The 17,031-nt window shown below is 39.9% G+C and overlaps 1 protein-coding gene and 1 non-coding gene across 4 annotated transcripts in view; one reads left to right on the forward strand and one right to left on the reverse strand.

Annotated features, from left to right (window-relative positions):
- Positions 1-17,031, reverse strand: part of PARP8 (poly(ADP-ribose) polymerase family member 8) — a 182,599-nt gene that overhangs the window by 149,731 nt on the left and 15,837 nt on the right. The gene's annotated exons all lie outside the window — the stretch shown is intronic.
- On the forward strand, positions 12,724-12,831 carry LOC128592320 (U6 spliceosomal RNA). Its single transcript, XR_008381841.1, has one exon. It is a non-coding gene; the product is annotated as a U6 spliceosomal RNA (small nuclear RNA).

Here is a 17,031-nt window from a genome sequence, read left to right on the forward strand (position 1 = left end):
GTTGTTATCACTCAGGCTGGTCACAAACTCCTGACCTCTAATGATTCTCCCACCTCAGTTTTGCCAGTTTTGAGGATCCAACCATGAGCATGGCACCTGGTAGTACTGACTTTGTTTTTTAAAATGCTGATGACTAAGATTTGAGATATAAAAGAGAGATAGGATTTCCAAACAAAATTCTGGCATTCTATTTAGTAACTTTCCAAATAATCTAGATTTTTTTTTACTCAAAAGGATATGGATTAGCAGGGTGTGGTGATATGTGCCTGTAGTCCCAACTACTCAAGAGGCTGAGGTAGGAGGAACCCTTGGGCCCAAGAGTTCAAATCCAACCTGGGCAACATAGAGAGACCCTGTCTCTATTTTTAAAAAAAGAAAAAGAGACGGGCGGCGCCTGTGGCTCAGTGAGTGGGGCGCCGGCCCCATATGCCGAGGGTGGCGGGTTCGAGCCCAGCCCCGGCCAAACTGCAGCAAAAAAACAGCCGGGCATTGAGGCGGGCGCCTGTAGTCCCAGCTGCTCGGGAGGCTGAGGCAGGAGAATCGCGTGAGCCCAGGAGTTAGAGGTTGCTGTGAGCTGTGTGATGCCACGGCACTCTACCCGAGGGCGGTACAGTGAGACTCTGTCTCTACAAAAAAAAAAAAAAAAAAAAAGAAAGAAAAAGAAGGAGAGGTAAGAAAAGTAGGATATGAATGTATTTTCAGAGTCATCCTTCTTAATGTCCTAACTGAGGAACAGTTGTGACAAGTCTGGGTATTACTATCATGAAAGAGAATAACAATCTCTGAGGTAAAAGCAGTAAGTCCAAGGGCATAGAAATAAGAAAGGTCAAGTGTGGAGGTGATGGTCAGCTAAGTTTGCAAAAGAATAAGAAATTCCAGAAGCTATAGTTAATCAAGAAAGGGGATATAGAATAAGGAGCAAGGAGATAAAGGAGGACAACTGGAAAAATAAGAGAAACTGGAGAAGTGACGAAAAGGAAAAAACACCAGAACTAGGAGAGCGTGATGGTAGTGAAGTCAGTGTGAAGACACCAAGGAGAAGGGGGTCAGTCAGAACAGTGAGAGCAAAGGACGTGAAGTCAGTGTGAGAACACCAAGGAGAAGGGGGTCAGTCAGAACAGTGAGGGCAAAGGACGTGAAGTCAGTGTGAGAACACCAAGGAGAAGGGGGTCAGTCAGAACGGTGAGGGCAAAGGACGTGAAGTCAGTGTGAGAACACCAAGGAGAAGGGGGTCAGTCAGAACGGTGAGGGCAAAGGACGTGAAGTCAGTGTGAGAACACCAAGGAGAAGGGGGTCAGTCAGAACGGTGAGGGCAAAGGACGTGAAGTCAGTGTGAGAACACCAAGGAGAAGGGGGTCAGTCAGAACGATGAGGGCAAAGGACGTGAAGTCAGTGTGAAGACACCAAGGAGAAGGGGGTCAGTCAGAACGGTGAGGGCAAAGGACGTGAAGTCAGTGTGAAGACACCAAGGAGAAGGGTCAGTCAGAACGGTGAGAGCAAAGGACGTGAAGTCAGTGTGAGAATACCAAGGAGAAGGGGGTCAATCAGAACAGTGAGGGCAAAAGACGTGAAGTCAGTGTGACGACACCAAGGAGAAGGGGGTCAGTCAGAACAGTGAGGGCAAAGGACATGAAGTCAGTGTGAAGACACCAAGGAGAAGGGGGTCAGTCAGAACAGTGAGGGCAAAGGACATGAAGTCAGTGTGAAGACACCAAGGAGAAAGGGGTCAGTCAGAGCAGTGAGGGCAAAGGACAAATAAGAGTAAAGGGCAATTAAGGCAAGAAAACTCAGAGAGTGGAGGGGAAGTCACTGGGTAAGAGAAACATGGCCTCCTCGTGATTCTCATAATTACAAACTAAGGATTATGGGTTTCTTAAATTCGACTCTTTCAAAAAATTTGCTGTGTGTTTCCATATGCATTAAAATATGGTAAACTGAATAATTTAAAATTTAGGGAGATTTTTTTAGTTACCCAAGTTCAAACTAAACTTCAAACTTTTAGCTTACATCCAGGTAAAGTCTAAATGAATTCTAATGTAATGTCTTTATTTTATTCATTTTATTTTTTCATTTTTTTGCTATTTCTGTAAGGCAGTCCCAACAATCTAAAAAGGTCACTATAATAGGGCAGCACCTGTGGCTCAAAGGAGTAAGGCGCCAGCCCATATGCCAGAGGTGGCAGGTTTGAACCCAGCCCCGGCCAAAAATTGCAAAAAAAAAATGATCACCCTAATAAAAGATGGAGTGAGCCATAGAAGAAACTGGTATAGTCTGACTGTCTTTAATCCTTGGCTACTTTATATGCTTAAAATTAACTAGATGTAACTGTTTCTCCTCTCCACATGAAAAGCAGTGCTAATGTACATATTTAATTCACAAGATTTAGATAATTCCTAGCAATAAAGCATATATATGTATTTCTTTTATCTAAATCATGTCTTTGTTAAAAAATAAACAGTAAATTCAACTAAAATTCAACACATGGTGGAGAATGATTTTGAATTCACCCAAGTAAAAATTTTTTGAAATGTATAATCCCCACAGTAATTCTAAATCACAAAAATATTGCTCAAGTACACTAAAGGTTAAATTCAGCATACTCAAAAGTAAATAAAATTGTAGTATTTCAGGGAATAATCATTTCATATTTATTTTAAATCAAAATAACATTATGAGGAAAAAGACTTAGAATTAGTCCATTACTGAACTATACAAAAAAGGACACAAAAATTAAAAAGAATGAAACTGAACAATAACCACAGAAAGTAAATGACCATATTTATATTAAAAAGAGCCATAAAAATTAGCTTATAAAAATGTTTTGCTCTTTTATTGACAATAATAATCATTAATTAATTAGTGCCCATTATCATTGCAAATTACAGAGCTTACCCATTTGCTTTTATGAAGTATATCTAATAAATATTCAATTAGCTACACTGGTTAGGCTCCAATAATCATTTACAACCTAGTTCATTAATTTGAGGAGGCCTGAGTGGCTCAGCAGGAACCGGGGCTAACTTTTGTCATCCTCTGAGTGCTGCATGAGGTCCCGGTCAGATGTGCAGTTCAGGCCTTCCTGAGCAGTGACAGCTTGGTATTATAGTCAGGGCACCTGCCACAGTGTAATGTTTCCAGTCCATTTCTATACTTAGGGGCACTCAGTCTGCATGGTCAGGTTCATAGTTAAAACTCAGGTTCTTGAGGCCTACACTAAGGAAATGTTTTTAGAATACCAAGTTTATATAAACAGGGCGGAAATGTCTCCACAAGAAACATGCTATGAGACCCTCTAAGGGAATTTTGATCAAATCTAGAATAAAGTAAATACAAAAGCATGTTCAAATTCACTATCCATTAAGTAAATACAAATTAATACTATAGTGAAAGGGCTCAGCACCCATAGCTCAGTGAGTAGGGCAGCGGCCACATACACCGAGACTGGTGGGTTCGAGCCTGGCCCAGGCCTGCTAAATAACAATGACAACTGCAACCAAAAAGTAGCCGGGCGTTGTGGTGGGTGCCTGTCATCCCAGCTACTTGGGAGGCTGAGGCAAGAGAATCACATAAGCCCAAGAGTTTGAGGTTGCTGTGAGCTGTGACACCACGGCCCTCTACCAAGGGCCAAGTGAGACTCTGTCTCAAAAAAAAAAAAAAAAAAACTATAGTGAAAGGTAACTTTATGTCCGTAGTTTTTGACAAGAATTAAGGATTCTAATATCCTGCATGAACTAAGTCACAAGAGTGCTGGCAGGAATGTAAATTGATGTCATTTCCATAAAGGCAATTTCACAGCATTTGTCACCAGACTCAGAATTTTCATGTCTAGGAACATATTATGAAGAAATAGACAAGTACAAAAGTAAATAAATAAAGTGCCAGGATCCTTGTTCATTGCAGGATCCTGGAAGCAACAAAAAGTGTTCACAAATTGGTGTTTCACATATAAAATATGATATATAAGAGGTTGTAGATGATTATTCACAGCTATTAATAAGTGAAAAGGCTATTTACAAAACACTTTTTAGCTGGTTAGGATAATCCTTCTTTATAAATAAAAATAGGAAAGCAAAAGATAGAGCAAGTGAGGAGAGTGTGTGTGTGTGTGTACAGAAAAAATGTTTAAAAGGCTACACATCTGTTAACACATTACCTTTGGGTACTGAAATTATAAGCAATTTTACTTTCTTCTTCATATCCTTCTGCATTGTCATAAAAAGTACACATAAAAATCAGTGATAACGGAGCCACAAATTTAATAAGCAAAGTAGCTTAGAACTATTCTACAACACATCCTAGATCTGACCACATTCTTCCATAAAGATGGTTCTATCCTGAGATGACTTCCTAAGGCAACTGGCACAAACAGCAACATACCCCTGGACAGATTTCATTTCCTCACAGCTTCAGAACAAGCTTATTTCAAAATACTTGCTAAATGTAATTCATCCTGGGCGGCGCTTGTGGCTCAGTGAGTAGGGCACTGGCCCCATAGGCCAAGGGTGGCGTGTTCGAAAGCGACCCCAGCCAAACTGAAATAAAAAAGAATAGCCCGGCATTCTGGTGGGCGCCTGTAGTCCCAGCTACTTGGGAGGCTGTGGCAAGAGAATCACCTAAACCCAAGAGCTGGAGGTTGCTATGAGCTATGATGCCACGGCACTCTACCAAGGGCGATAAAGTAGATTCTGTCTCTAAAAAAAAATGTAATTCATCCTATGCTTGAGAATATTTTGACCTGTAGTACTAACTGAATGGGTAAAGGGTAAAAAAAGACTTGAGTCATATAGCTGCTTCTCATGCTTATTCAAATTGTATTGAGATGCGCCCTTTAAAAGGTGGTAGGGTACTGCATGTACCTGGCATAAATAATTAAGGCAGGAAAAAAAAAAAGCACTTAAAATACTCCTTTCCATTATCAATAGAGAACTTGGCTTAAAGTCTACCTCTGGCATGTTAGTTTGGTAATCATCTTGCAAACTCTGATATTTAACTTACACAAAGAATTCCTAAGGGATGTCCCTCAACACCCTTGTAATAAAAAATTTAAGAACTCCCCTTTTCCTGATCTAGTCATTTAGAAAAACAGATAAAAACCTGCATCAAAGAATTTAAAGTCAAGGGATGAATACAAATAGAAGAACTAGTAATAACATAGAATTGTTTTAAGTGCTGTGACAAATAAGCATTGGGTACCAAAGAGGTAAAGAGTTAGTGCTTCTAAAACTGGAGAATGACTGGCCAGGTGAATTCCTTGAGCTGAATTTCAAGAGAGTTAAGATTTAGTCCAATGGATTAGAGAGAGAAAGGATTAATTTTTACCAGTCTATGGAAATAAGAACAAGAAATCATAGGGAACAGAAGATTTCCCCTCAGTAGGGTTGTTTAGTAAGGTCCCGAGAGTATATATTCCTTCATTCAAAACTGTTGACTGGGGCGGTGCCTGTGGCTCAGTGAGTAGGGAGCGGCCCCATAAACAGAGGGTGGTGGGTTCGAACCCAGCCCCGGCCAAACTGCAAACAAAAAATATCTAGGCAGGCACCTGTAGTTCCAGCTACTCGGGAGGCTGAGACAAGAGAATCGCCTAAGCCTAAGAGCTAGTGGTTGCTGTGAGTTGTAATGCCCTGGCACTCTACCAAGGGCAACAGAGTGAGACTCTGTCTCTAAAAAAAAAAAAACAAAAAAGGGGCGGCGCCTGTGGCTCAAGGAGTAGGACGCCGGTCCCATATGCCGGAGGTGGCAGGTTCAAACCCAGCCCCGGCCAAAAAAAAGTTTTGACTGAATACCTTTCGTTAATTCAGGCACTGTTCTAAGTGAAAAAGAAACTCTTCTTGCCTTTAAAGAGTAGAAAAGATGGAGTCATAAATAAAGAATTTTAACCATGTAATCACTATTTCCATATCACTAAGCTATGGTGGCCTCTGAGTAAAAGTTTAACCTAATTTTGAGGTCTCTGGGAAGAGTTATAAGAAATAACATCTACCGTAAAATAAAAAGGGGTAAAACATGCAAAATAAATAGAAATATTAAAAATTAAAAATAAAGTGGTGGAGATGAGTGAGGTAAGGCTGGTAAGGTCGAGAGACACTGGATCACAAAGATGCTTTGGAATGATATGAGATGAAGAGTTTAGATTTCACCCTGCGGTCAGTAAACTAGGAAGGGAAAGAGGAAGAGGTCATATGATCAGATTGATACCCCAGAAAGATTATTTTACTATGGGTTGAATGGAATGGAATGAAGCAAAACTGGATGAAAAAAAACTAAATTGGAAGAGGCTTTTATAACAATCCCAGGAAGAGGGCGGCACCTGTGGCTCAAGAAGTAGGGCGCTGGTCCCATATGCCGGAGGTGGCGGGTTCAAACCCAGCCCCGGCCAAAAACCACAAAAAAAAAAAAAAAATCCCAGGAGGAAATGCTGGTGGTGGGTGTAGCGTGTGGCTCAGTGGGCAGGGCGCTGCTGGCCCCATATACCGAGGGTAGCAGGTGCAAACCCAGCCCCAGCCAACCTGCAACGAAAAAATAACTGGGCGTTGTGGTGGGCTCCTGTAGTCCTAGCTGCTCGGGAGGCTGAGGCAGAAGAATCGCCTAAGCCCAGGAATTGGAGAGTTGGAGGTTGCTGTGAGCTGTGTGATGCCACGGCGCTCTACCATGGGCGATAAAGTGAAACTCTGTCTCTACAAAAAAAAAAAAAAAAAAATGCTGGTGGTGGTTAGAATTAAAGTAGAGGCAGTTGGAATGATAAGTAGCCACCATTCAGTCTCAGCCATTTGACTGATATTAAGAAGTTAGAATCAGTAACACTGGAGATCAGCTGTATGCAGGGAGTGTGGCAGACAAGGCATCCTACATGCCGCCAGGATTTTGGCAGGGGTAAGCACAGATGAGTAGTGGAGTCATATACTTGGAAGGATGAGTCTTTGAAGAGTCTTACAACGTCCAAGGTGCACTGTCTAGTGGGCAGCTGGATACAGAACACAGACTGAAACACAGATTACAGAGAAACAACAGAGTGAAAAGGGGTCAAGGATTTCAGAGATCTCTAGGACTTGCTCCACATAGTAAACACACACAAAGAAAGCGAGGGAGATTTCCAAGTGTCTACAGTAGGCAAAGATGAGGAAACAGGAGGGGACATTAAATCATGCTATTATTTACAAGACTGGAATAGGAAGTGGGCACAGCCATCAGTGGTATCAGGCAAAAGCCAGGAGTCCATCTCAGCAGCCAGAGAAATGAAGTGTTTCCAAAGGAGAACATGATCAACAGTCAAAGGCTACATCCAATCAAGCAAAGTAAAGTAAGAGCTGCTTCAGTGGAGGCCTGGAGGCAATGCCAGATTGCTGTTAGACTGAAGGAAAAAACTCAGGATGTAAAGGAAAACAACCCAAACACCTGTCTGAGAGTCTGGCTTTGGAAGGGAGCAAAAAAACAGTAAGGAAATGAGAGTTTTTATTTGCGTGCTTGTTTGCTTTTTTCTTTTTTTAAAGAAAGAAAGGATCTAATGCAAAAAAGGTGAGTGAAGAGGGATCAGTCATGAAATGGATGTCTCCCAGGGCACAAAGGCAGTGAAAGGCATTAGCCAGCGGCTTCTCTCGGTGATTTCTGAATGAAGGAAGAAGGGATGACGGGGTCGTGTTACAATTGTAGGTATCTCGCAAGAAGTAGAAAGAGTTACCATTGTTCACTGACTTTTATGTGGAGTTTTGATGTAGTGTTACCTGGAAAAAAGTGGAAAAATCAAAACTTGAGAAGGGAGGTAGAGAAAGTGTAGCTACAGGGGAGAGAGCTGAAAAGAGAAACAGAGAATGCTTATTTCCCACTAGTCAATGTTATTTCAACCATTTACGTACTGTCTGATGTGTAGGGTTAGATAGGATGGAAGATCAATTTTTTTTTTTTTTTTGAGACAGAATCTGACTATGTCACCCTTGGCAGAATGCCGTGGCATCACAGCTCACAGCAACCTCCAACTCAATAGCATCATATAAGTTCTAAATGAATGGTAGAATATTTTCCAAGAAATAAAATAACTACGTACCATGATCCCAGTACCTGTACTGCAACAAGGGGGTTCATTATGACATATTCTGATATATTTCCTGACAAATGTATAGGAAGCTTCTTACACAAAGCCTGCTCACCAGGATCTTTTAAGGTGTATGTCAGAAATACTGATAGTGGTTACAGAAGTCTGCTGAGACTTTTGTGTGTGTGTTACAGGAAGATAACGTGACAGAGTAAACTATTCTTACATAGCAAGATATAGTCATTTACTTAAGGTTCAGTCCAACTGTTTCCTAGATTTTCAAAGGCCAACCAGAAAAAAAAATGATTAAATGGAAATAGAAAAGCCCTCACTTTAGTGAACCTTTTGGTTACAGCACTAACATCTATGTTTGCTCAGAAATGCTTCTGCTATCATTACTGCATCATTTGTTCCCTATGACAGCTACTTTGAGGATGGCTAGGTTTACCCCTGACCTTAAGGAAGAGGCATGGGATTTCGGCCTAAAATAATGAGCTTCTGAAAGCACTTCATCTCTTTGGATATGGAAAAGAAGAACCACTGGGGTTGTACACGGCTGTCCTGCAGTCCCATGGGGAAACACTGCTGGACGACATGGAAAGCAAGAGCCTCCTTTTCAAGAGAAACCAAGTTCTTGAAGATACCGTTAAACGCTGAGCCAAGCAATCTGGCAACCCATCTGCCACTGAATCTAGAGTTAGATAAACAAGGAAATTCCCTTTTATTTTTATTTATTTATTTTGAGACAGAGTGTCACTATGTCACCCTCAGTAGAGTGCTGTGGCATCACAGCTCACAGCAACCTCAAACTCCTAAGTAGCTGGGACTACCGGCAGCCACCACAGTGCCCAGCTATTTTTTGTTGCAGTTGTCTTTGTTGTTTAGCTGGCCAGCCTCAGTGCCTGTGGCCAGGGCCAAGCCGAAAATCCCCTTTTACTCAAGCCTTTCCAAGTTAGGTGTTATCAAATGACGCTCTCCCGCCAGGCACAATGTTGAGACACGCTAGCTATTACGTGGTTCTCCAGACTTAGGAACAGTGACCTGGCATTCTAGAAACCCTGGTTTATTACTTCTTCCCATTCTCTAACCAACTACAACGTTTGAAATCAAAAGAGAATGATTAGGAATATCATAAAATTTGAATTTCTGACAAAGGTGCTTATGGTTAAATAGTCTAGAGCAACCGTCTTATAAGTGGAACAACCAAAGCAACAGAGAAATTAAATGACTTGACCATCATCAGAAACAGAACTAAAGCAGAAACAGAAGCCCCCTGAGAACGCTGCAGGCCGACCACTTACAAAGAGACTGTAATTGCCACCGGGCGTGGTGACACACGCCTGTAATCCTAGCACGCTAGGAGACAGAGGCAGGTAGATTGCCTGACCTCACTGGTTGGAAGCCAGCCTGAACAAAGAGCAAGACCCCTGTCTCTAAAAAAAAAAGAAAAGCTGGGCACTGTGGCAGGCACCTCCCAGCTACTTGGGAGGCTGAGGCAAGGGGATCATTGCTTAAGCCCAAGAGTTTGAGGTTGCTGTGACCTATGACACCCAAGCACACTATAGAGACTCTGTCTCAAAAAAAAAAGCAACCATAATGACTCTGTAGTCCCTCAGTCCATCAAAACTAGACTTAGACATTTTGTCCTTCTTAGAATTGTATTATAAGTTGAAGAAAAACAGAATGTACGAATATATACAAAACTTCAGTTAACACATTAGTTTCAATCCAGCATTTTTTAGCCCATAATTTTCTTATTAGTTCAGCATTCATACATTTTTACAGATCTTCATCTAAGACTTCATGCCTAACTACTGTTTTATACACCCAGCCCCAAAGCATCAACATGCCTCTATTTGGCATAGACAAAGGCTACTGATTCCAGAACCATTATTTTCCTTTTCCAAAAGCACAAACCCAAATTGAGAAATAAATCAAGCAGAGAAATCCTCTTCCTTTCTATATTAATTTAGGAGTAGAGCATTTCTTTTCAGGCCCACAGGAAAGAATCAGACACACAATATGAATTTATATACTTTCTCTTGCTCAAACTGAAATGAAAGATTAATGTTTTCAGTCTGGTAGTCAAAATTCTTCAGTTGAATTCTCATTATTTAATAAACGTTAAGAACCAGCTAAAAAGTCAACTAAGCTAGGAAGCCTTCACCAGCCTCTGTAAGAAACAGTATGCATTCTCTCACTGGAAGAGCTAATAAATGCTTATTAAAAATCCAAGTCTTTGATAATTAACTTCTTTTTTTTTTTTGTAGAGACAGAGTCTCACTTTATCGCCCTCGGTAGAGTGCCGTGGTGTCACACAGCTCACAGCAACCTCCAACTCCTGGGCTTAGGCGATTCTCCTGCCTCAGCCTCCTGAGTAGCTGGGACTACAGGCGTCCACCACAACGCCTGGCTGTTTTTTTGTTGCAGGTTGGCCAGGTTCGGGTTTGAACCCGCCACCCTCGGTATATGGGGCCGGCGCCCTGCTCACTGAGCCACAGGCACCGCCCAACATTTTTAATTAATTTGTGGAATAAGATACGGTTCCTTAATGCTAAGATACAAATATCACAGATTTTCTTTTTAAGAATGTCTTCTTAGTGAAATTTCCTCAAATGACAACGTAAGACTAAAATTATTTCAGTTTGCTATTATAACGAGTTTACTTTTGTTAAAAAAAAATTAAGTAGCTCATATAGCACATAGAAAAAACATGAAGTTATGTTGTACTGGTTGTACATCTCTTATAGTAGAAGATAAAGAGAATTTCTAAATGTAGAAAAAGAAAAATGAATATACAAAGTAAAAAATATGTGTCAGTGATGTTAATCCCCTGCACAATTACTCACATCATACTGAGAATTTTCAAAAGAAAATATGAACACGTAATATAATGAGGGCAGAAGTCACCTTAATCATTCATCTTTGTATTCCCAATTAGGGCACCTGCTACTGTGTCTTCATTATAATTAGTATTCAACAAATATTTGTAAAATCAATGAATAAGGAATGAATGATGAGAAAAATGATAAACAGCTCCCTCTATCTCCTGGGAGTTCGTGCACTACTTTCTTTTAAATTTAATTAATCCTCAATGTCCTTGTAAAATAGCCGAAGGGAAAATGTATTTACATTACTCTGAAATTGATGGAATCTATGAGAAGTGTTAAACAACTTCCTCAAAGTAAATAAAAGGTTCATGATCCAGTTAGGATAAGGGGATTTGGATCACCTCTTAGGTGGATGGCTTTCAATTTGAGCCCCTACTGTTTAACCACAGGAACCCTCCTCAGTCTCTTCAGGATGGAGCTAATCTGTACTTTCCACCACTCTTGCTTCTAAAGTTCCTTTTCAGCCCTTCCTCCGCCTAATCTGCGAGTGCTGCGACCTTCCAGATCAGTCCTGATTTTATGCGTTCTATCCTGGCCTCCCCAAGTGTACTTATTACACTTATTAGACCAGATGTTCCAATATTAGTACAGGAAGAGAAAAAGAGAGCGAGAGAGAGGTCATCGCACTTGTATGTAAGAGATCACAGAAGAAGAGTTTACTAACATTTGAAAATCACATTTTCACTCTCTGTTTAACTCTAGCCCACAAACAATTAGTAGGATATAAGTACATCCTGCCTTCATTATTCACTATTCACGGTTCATAAGAGTACTACCTATAAATTAAAGTCCAGTGAAACATTTTCATGACCTAATTTTGAAAATTTAAAATAAAAAAAAAAAAAAAAAAAAAAAAAAAAAAAAAAAAAAAAAATTTAAAATAGTATAAGGCCTCTAGCCTTAATTTTGTAAGGACAATATTAAAGGGACAAAAGCAAACATTATCACTCTATGCTGTGGAACACTGGCAATTTTTTTTTTAACTTAAAACCTCTGGTACTTAAAACGCCAAACTTCTTGCAGTAACAAGGTATCGTTTCTTTCTCTCCAGTAAGTTGAATTAATATTAGCACATGAACTGAAAATGTTAAGTGACTATAAAAAAAGTTCAAATGATTTCATCAGAATTTACCTTAGCAAACTGTTAGCTTCATATTCTTGGAAAACCTTTTTATTAATATTTTTATTAATATTCAAACGAAATGAACAATTTACAAGCACAGGAAGTGGCATCAAAATATTTGACATTCCCTCCTCATCCCACTCCCATATGTATTCATTAATGCTCTTTGCTCAGATCTAGTTTTTTTTTGGTTTTTTTTGTGGTTTTTGGCCGGGGCTGGGTTTGAACCCACCACCTCCAGCATATGGGACCAGCGCCCTACTCTTTGAGCCACAGGCACTGCCCATGCTCAGATCTAGTTTTGTCCACTCAGGGCAAGTGGAGAATATACTCGACACTTGGGAAGTGTTTCCAATGGCCTAATTTTAATCAAACAGCAGAACTCCATCCATCTATACATTATTATCAGCCAATACGACCAATGGTTCTACACACAGCATGTACACTGCTTCACACCTGAACCTCTAAGTCAGAGGCAATAAAATAAAAATACCATAAAAGTAAGCACAGAAGAAAGTAAAACAAAGAAAAGGGTTTTAAGCCATCAAAGCAGTATGTCACAAGGCATGTCCTGGCAATCTCTCAGGTCCTTTAACGAAATCTGTATCTTCTAGGATCCAGCATCTCTTTACCTCTCCAGGGCTTGGGAATAAATCACTTTACCATAAGAATATTTGCACTCCGTGCTCGCTTCGGCAGCACATATACTAAAAATTGGAACGATACAGAGAAGATTAGCATGACCCTTGCGCAAGGATGATATGCAAATTCGTGAAGCGTTCCATATTTAAAAAAAAAAAAAAAAAAAAGAATATTTGCACTCCGATGTTTATCGTGGCCCAATTCACAATCACAAAGGTATGAAAAAACCTAATCAACCAATGATTGGCTAAATAAACTGTGGTATATGTATACCATGGAATACTATTCAGCCATAAAAAAGATGGAGACTTTACATCTTTTGTATTTACCCAAATAGAATTGAAGAACATTCTTAGTACAGTATCTCAAGAATGGAAATGCAAGTATCCCATGTAGTCAATACTAATTCGAAACCAACAGATGAACAACTACAGGACACGTGAAAGAAAAAAAAATTAAATTCAAGAAGCAGGGAGGGGAGAAGAGGAGAAAGGGGCTCAGTAAGCTCCTACATAATGGGCACAGTGTAGGGGTATATGGCACGCCTCCTAGGTGAAGGACTTAAATACAACTCTGACTTTTCCTAACAAAGACAAACAACATAACCTAATCATATGTGCCCTTATATTAATCCCCCCAAAATGACATACAACTATTATGTACCCATTTTAATTAAAAATTAATTAACCACATAAAAAAAAACAAAATAAAAAAAGAAGTATAATGGATAGAAATCAGTAACAAATGAGGTAGATATTAATTCAACCATATCAATGATCCATTTTGAACTGGTCTAAATTCACCAATGAAAAGACCTAGATTCTGAGTGAACTAAAAAAAAAAGTCTGTGTCATTTTTGAGCACATTTCCAACTACCTTTTTTATTTGGTTTCCATTTATATCACATTACAAGCAACAAACTGAAAAGGCAGAATAGGGTGTGGGAAGACAGAAGGACAGGGTAGAGGATTAGGTCTGAAGTGTCCCGTAACAAGCTGACAGTGAGGTGATCCAGGAGCCTTGTGAATTAATGATCACACTAAATAATTCCCTTCTCTACCTGCTCCTTCACCTCACAGCTTAAAGACCTTCAGCTTCAAAGAAACCCTGTTCTGATTCTTGAGCCTCCTCTACTCTTTCAAAGAGAGGACTTTCATTTTATTTTCGATCAAATGCTTCACAACCAGTCCAAGCTGAAATTAAATTTTACATGACACTCTTAGATAATTTAAAGCTGTACGAATAATGAATCCCATGCAAGCCTGCAGCTACACAGACCAAAAAGGAATGTTTACCACCCCTCCTTTTTGGCTTCCCCAGGCTAATTCCTTTCATTTTAAGTAGACAAGACCCAGAGAAGATGCTTAGAAGTCCTAAGGACATATAAATGACATCTGCCTCATAGATCAGAAACCCAAGGAACCTTCCAGAATGGATGAAATGGACCCAAAGGCAAATTCACTTAATTTTAAGCATGCACACACCCCACCAAAAAATGCCCACAGAAACTGGGGAAAACAAATCTCAACTGCTCAACTGTATTTCACTAAAACAATTTTTTTAATGAAGCAAATGTTATTTAAGAGTTATTAAGTTCTCATCTCTTAAAATTTTAAGAAAAAGCAAATTTTTCTAATGAGAGCAGAAATATTCATATACATCCTCTATAATTATATATGGCAATACATATTCTTTATGGCAATACATATTCTTCTAATTTGGAACTAAAACTTATTTGTGTCCTACTATTAAGAAAATGATCTATATAAAGTAGTTTTAAGATAAGTAAAATTTATCTTTTGACTTCATAAGCTTTTTACAGAATTTTAACCACTTGTGAAATTTCTAATACACTTAAGGTATTCATGTGCCTTCTCAATAGGATACCAAAAGTAATTTTTGCTTGTTTGCTTTAACAGCAGAGCATTGATTTCGTGAAAATCAAGCATGCCCTCACGTCCTAACAAAGAATACACAGCTCACTGGCTCTGCACCACACATGTCAGATTTTAAATTCTTATTGAAGTCTAATTTTATAAGGCTGTCCTCTTTCTTACCGTATGGCTTCTAATATCACTAAGAGACTAACCCTTAAAAAGGGAAGCCTAAATTACTAAAATTAGGAAGACTTTATGAAAGTGAAACATACTTTACGAGCCAGTTAAGTTTTTCTTTACTGAGTGCCTGGGATCAATACACTTAAGCAAACTCTGGGATGGAGGGTCAACTCATTTGTTTGCTAACTGGTATTGCCTTAAAAAAAAAAAGATTTTGCCCACATTTAACTGTGACGAGTTGCTCCATAAAAATTATTGATTTGTGTGCATATAGTTTACATTGTAAACAGACACACAGGGAGGTACTGAGACCGAAAGAGGCAGTGAATGGAGGAACAGTAAACATACAGTTCACAAATGCCCTCTGTGCTCATTCACCCTTCCCGTCTCCCGCCTTGCCTGCTGTAGCAACAAACGTAAGTCACTGTGAAAGAGAAAAATCTAGAAGCTTATAAAGTGTACAAGTATGAGTAGAAAGAAAGGAGATGTGAAAATGAAGAGTAAAGGAAACTGATCCATGTAATGACATGAGGCAGAGTGGCCAGCCCACAGTTGGATATCTGTTCCCCAAATATTCTCTTCTTACAGAACTGGGACAATTTTCTCTTTATGATGCTGTTTAAAATTAATTTAAATTATCAAACAGGCACTTTACTTAAAAATGTAAATGCTGGCTTGGCGCCTGTAATTCAGTGTGTAGGGTACCGGCCACATACATCGAAGCTGGCAGGTTCGAACATGTCCGGACCAGCTAACCAACAATGACAACTGCAGCAAAAAATAGCTGGGCATTGTGGCGGGCGCCTATAGTCCCAGCTAAGCGGGAGGCTGAGGGAAGAGAATCGCTTGAGTCCAAGAGTTTGAGGTTTCTGTGAGCTGTGACAGCACAGCACTCTACTGAGGGTGACACACACTCTGTTTCAAAAAAAAAAATAGGCAGACTTTTTGGCAGGCAGCTGTAGTCCCAGCTACTTGGGAGGCTGAGGGAAAAGAATCACTTAAGCCCAAGAGTGGGAGGTTGCTGTGAGTTATGACACCACAGCACTCTACCAAAGGTGATAAAAGGAGACTCTGCCTCAAAAAAAAAAAAAAAAAATGTTGGGCAGCGCCTGTGGCTCAAAGGAGTAGGGTGCTCCATCTACCGAAGGTGGTGAGTTCAAACCCAGCCCTGGCCAAAAACTGCAAAAAAAAAAAAAAAAAAGAAAAGAAAAGAAAAAAAATGTAAATGCTGGCTCAACGCCTATACCTCAAGCGGCTAAGGCACCAGCCACATACACCAGAGCTGGTTCGAATTCAGCCCGGGCCTGCCAAACAACAATGACAACTACAACCAAAAAACAGCCGGGCATTGTGGCGGGTGCCTGTAATCCCAGCTACTCAGAGGCTGAGACCAGAGAATCACTTGAGCCCAAGAGTTTGAGGTTTCTGTGAGCTGTGATGCCACAACACTCTACTGAGAGCTATAAAGCGAAACTGTCTCAAAAAAAAAAAAAAAGTTCCTGTCACCTTTTTCGAACAGCTCCTCTATCTCCTTTGTGTGGAATTGATGAGAAATTTCCCTGGGCCAATCTGAGGGTATTTTGGAAGCAGGAATTAGGAAGTTTTTCCATCTCCTTTGTTAACTGCTCTACTAAGCTTTTACGGGGTTATTGCATTTTCTTGGTTACAAATTTCACATTTTCTACAAAAGGAAGTTCCTAACCACTGTGCAGGAGGTGTGATGTTTATCTGCCATTGTCAGTAAAAGCAAGAGCTTAGCCTTCAACAGACTATTTCACTTCGTTTGTCATGTTTGATTGTCATGTCTGTCACTTGCTTTGGAACCACCAGCTGAGTGGTCCCGAGGACCCCTTTACACTGCACACTATCTGAAAACCCAGCAATATCATTGTCATTTCATCGATGATAATCTAAACTCAGAGCAGTTAAGTAATCTGACTGACTGGTTAAAAGACATCTGAATCAAAATGTTCATTCTGCTATACCATACTATAATATTCTGAGCTAAAACGAATTTTTTAAGTAATTTTAAAACTTAAACAACATTTGCACATTTCTTTTGGAAGATATCTGACATAATTTCATAAACCCTGAAAATACTTTGATGACTATTAATCTGTAAACACAATCCTACTTCTGTTCATAAGAGTTTTATGTATGACTGTGGGGGTTCTTGGCTCACACCTATAATCCCAGGACTTTGGGAGGCAGAAATAGGAGGACTGCTTAAGGCCACAAGGTCAAGAACAGTCTGGGCAGCATTGCAAAACCCCTATCTTTAGAAAAAAATAG

Source organism: Nycticebus coucang, chromosome 1 (assembly GCF_027406575.1).
Source record: "Nycticebus coucang isolate mNycCou1 chromosome 1, mNycCou1.pri, whole genome shotgun sequence".
Taxonomy (NCBI): Eukaryota; Metazoa; Chordata; class Mammalia; order Primates; family Lorisidae; genus Nycticebus; species Nycticebus coucang.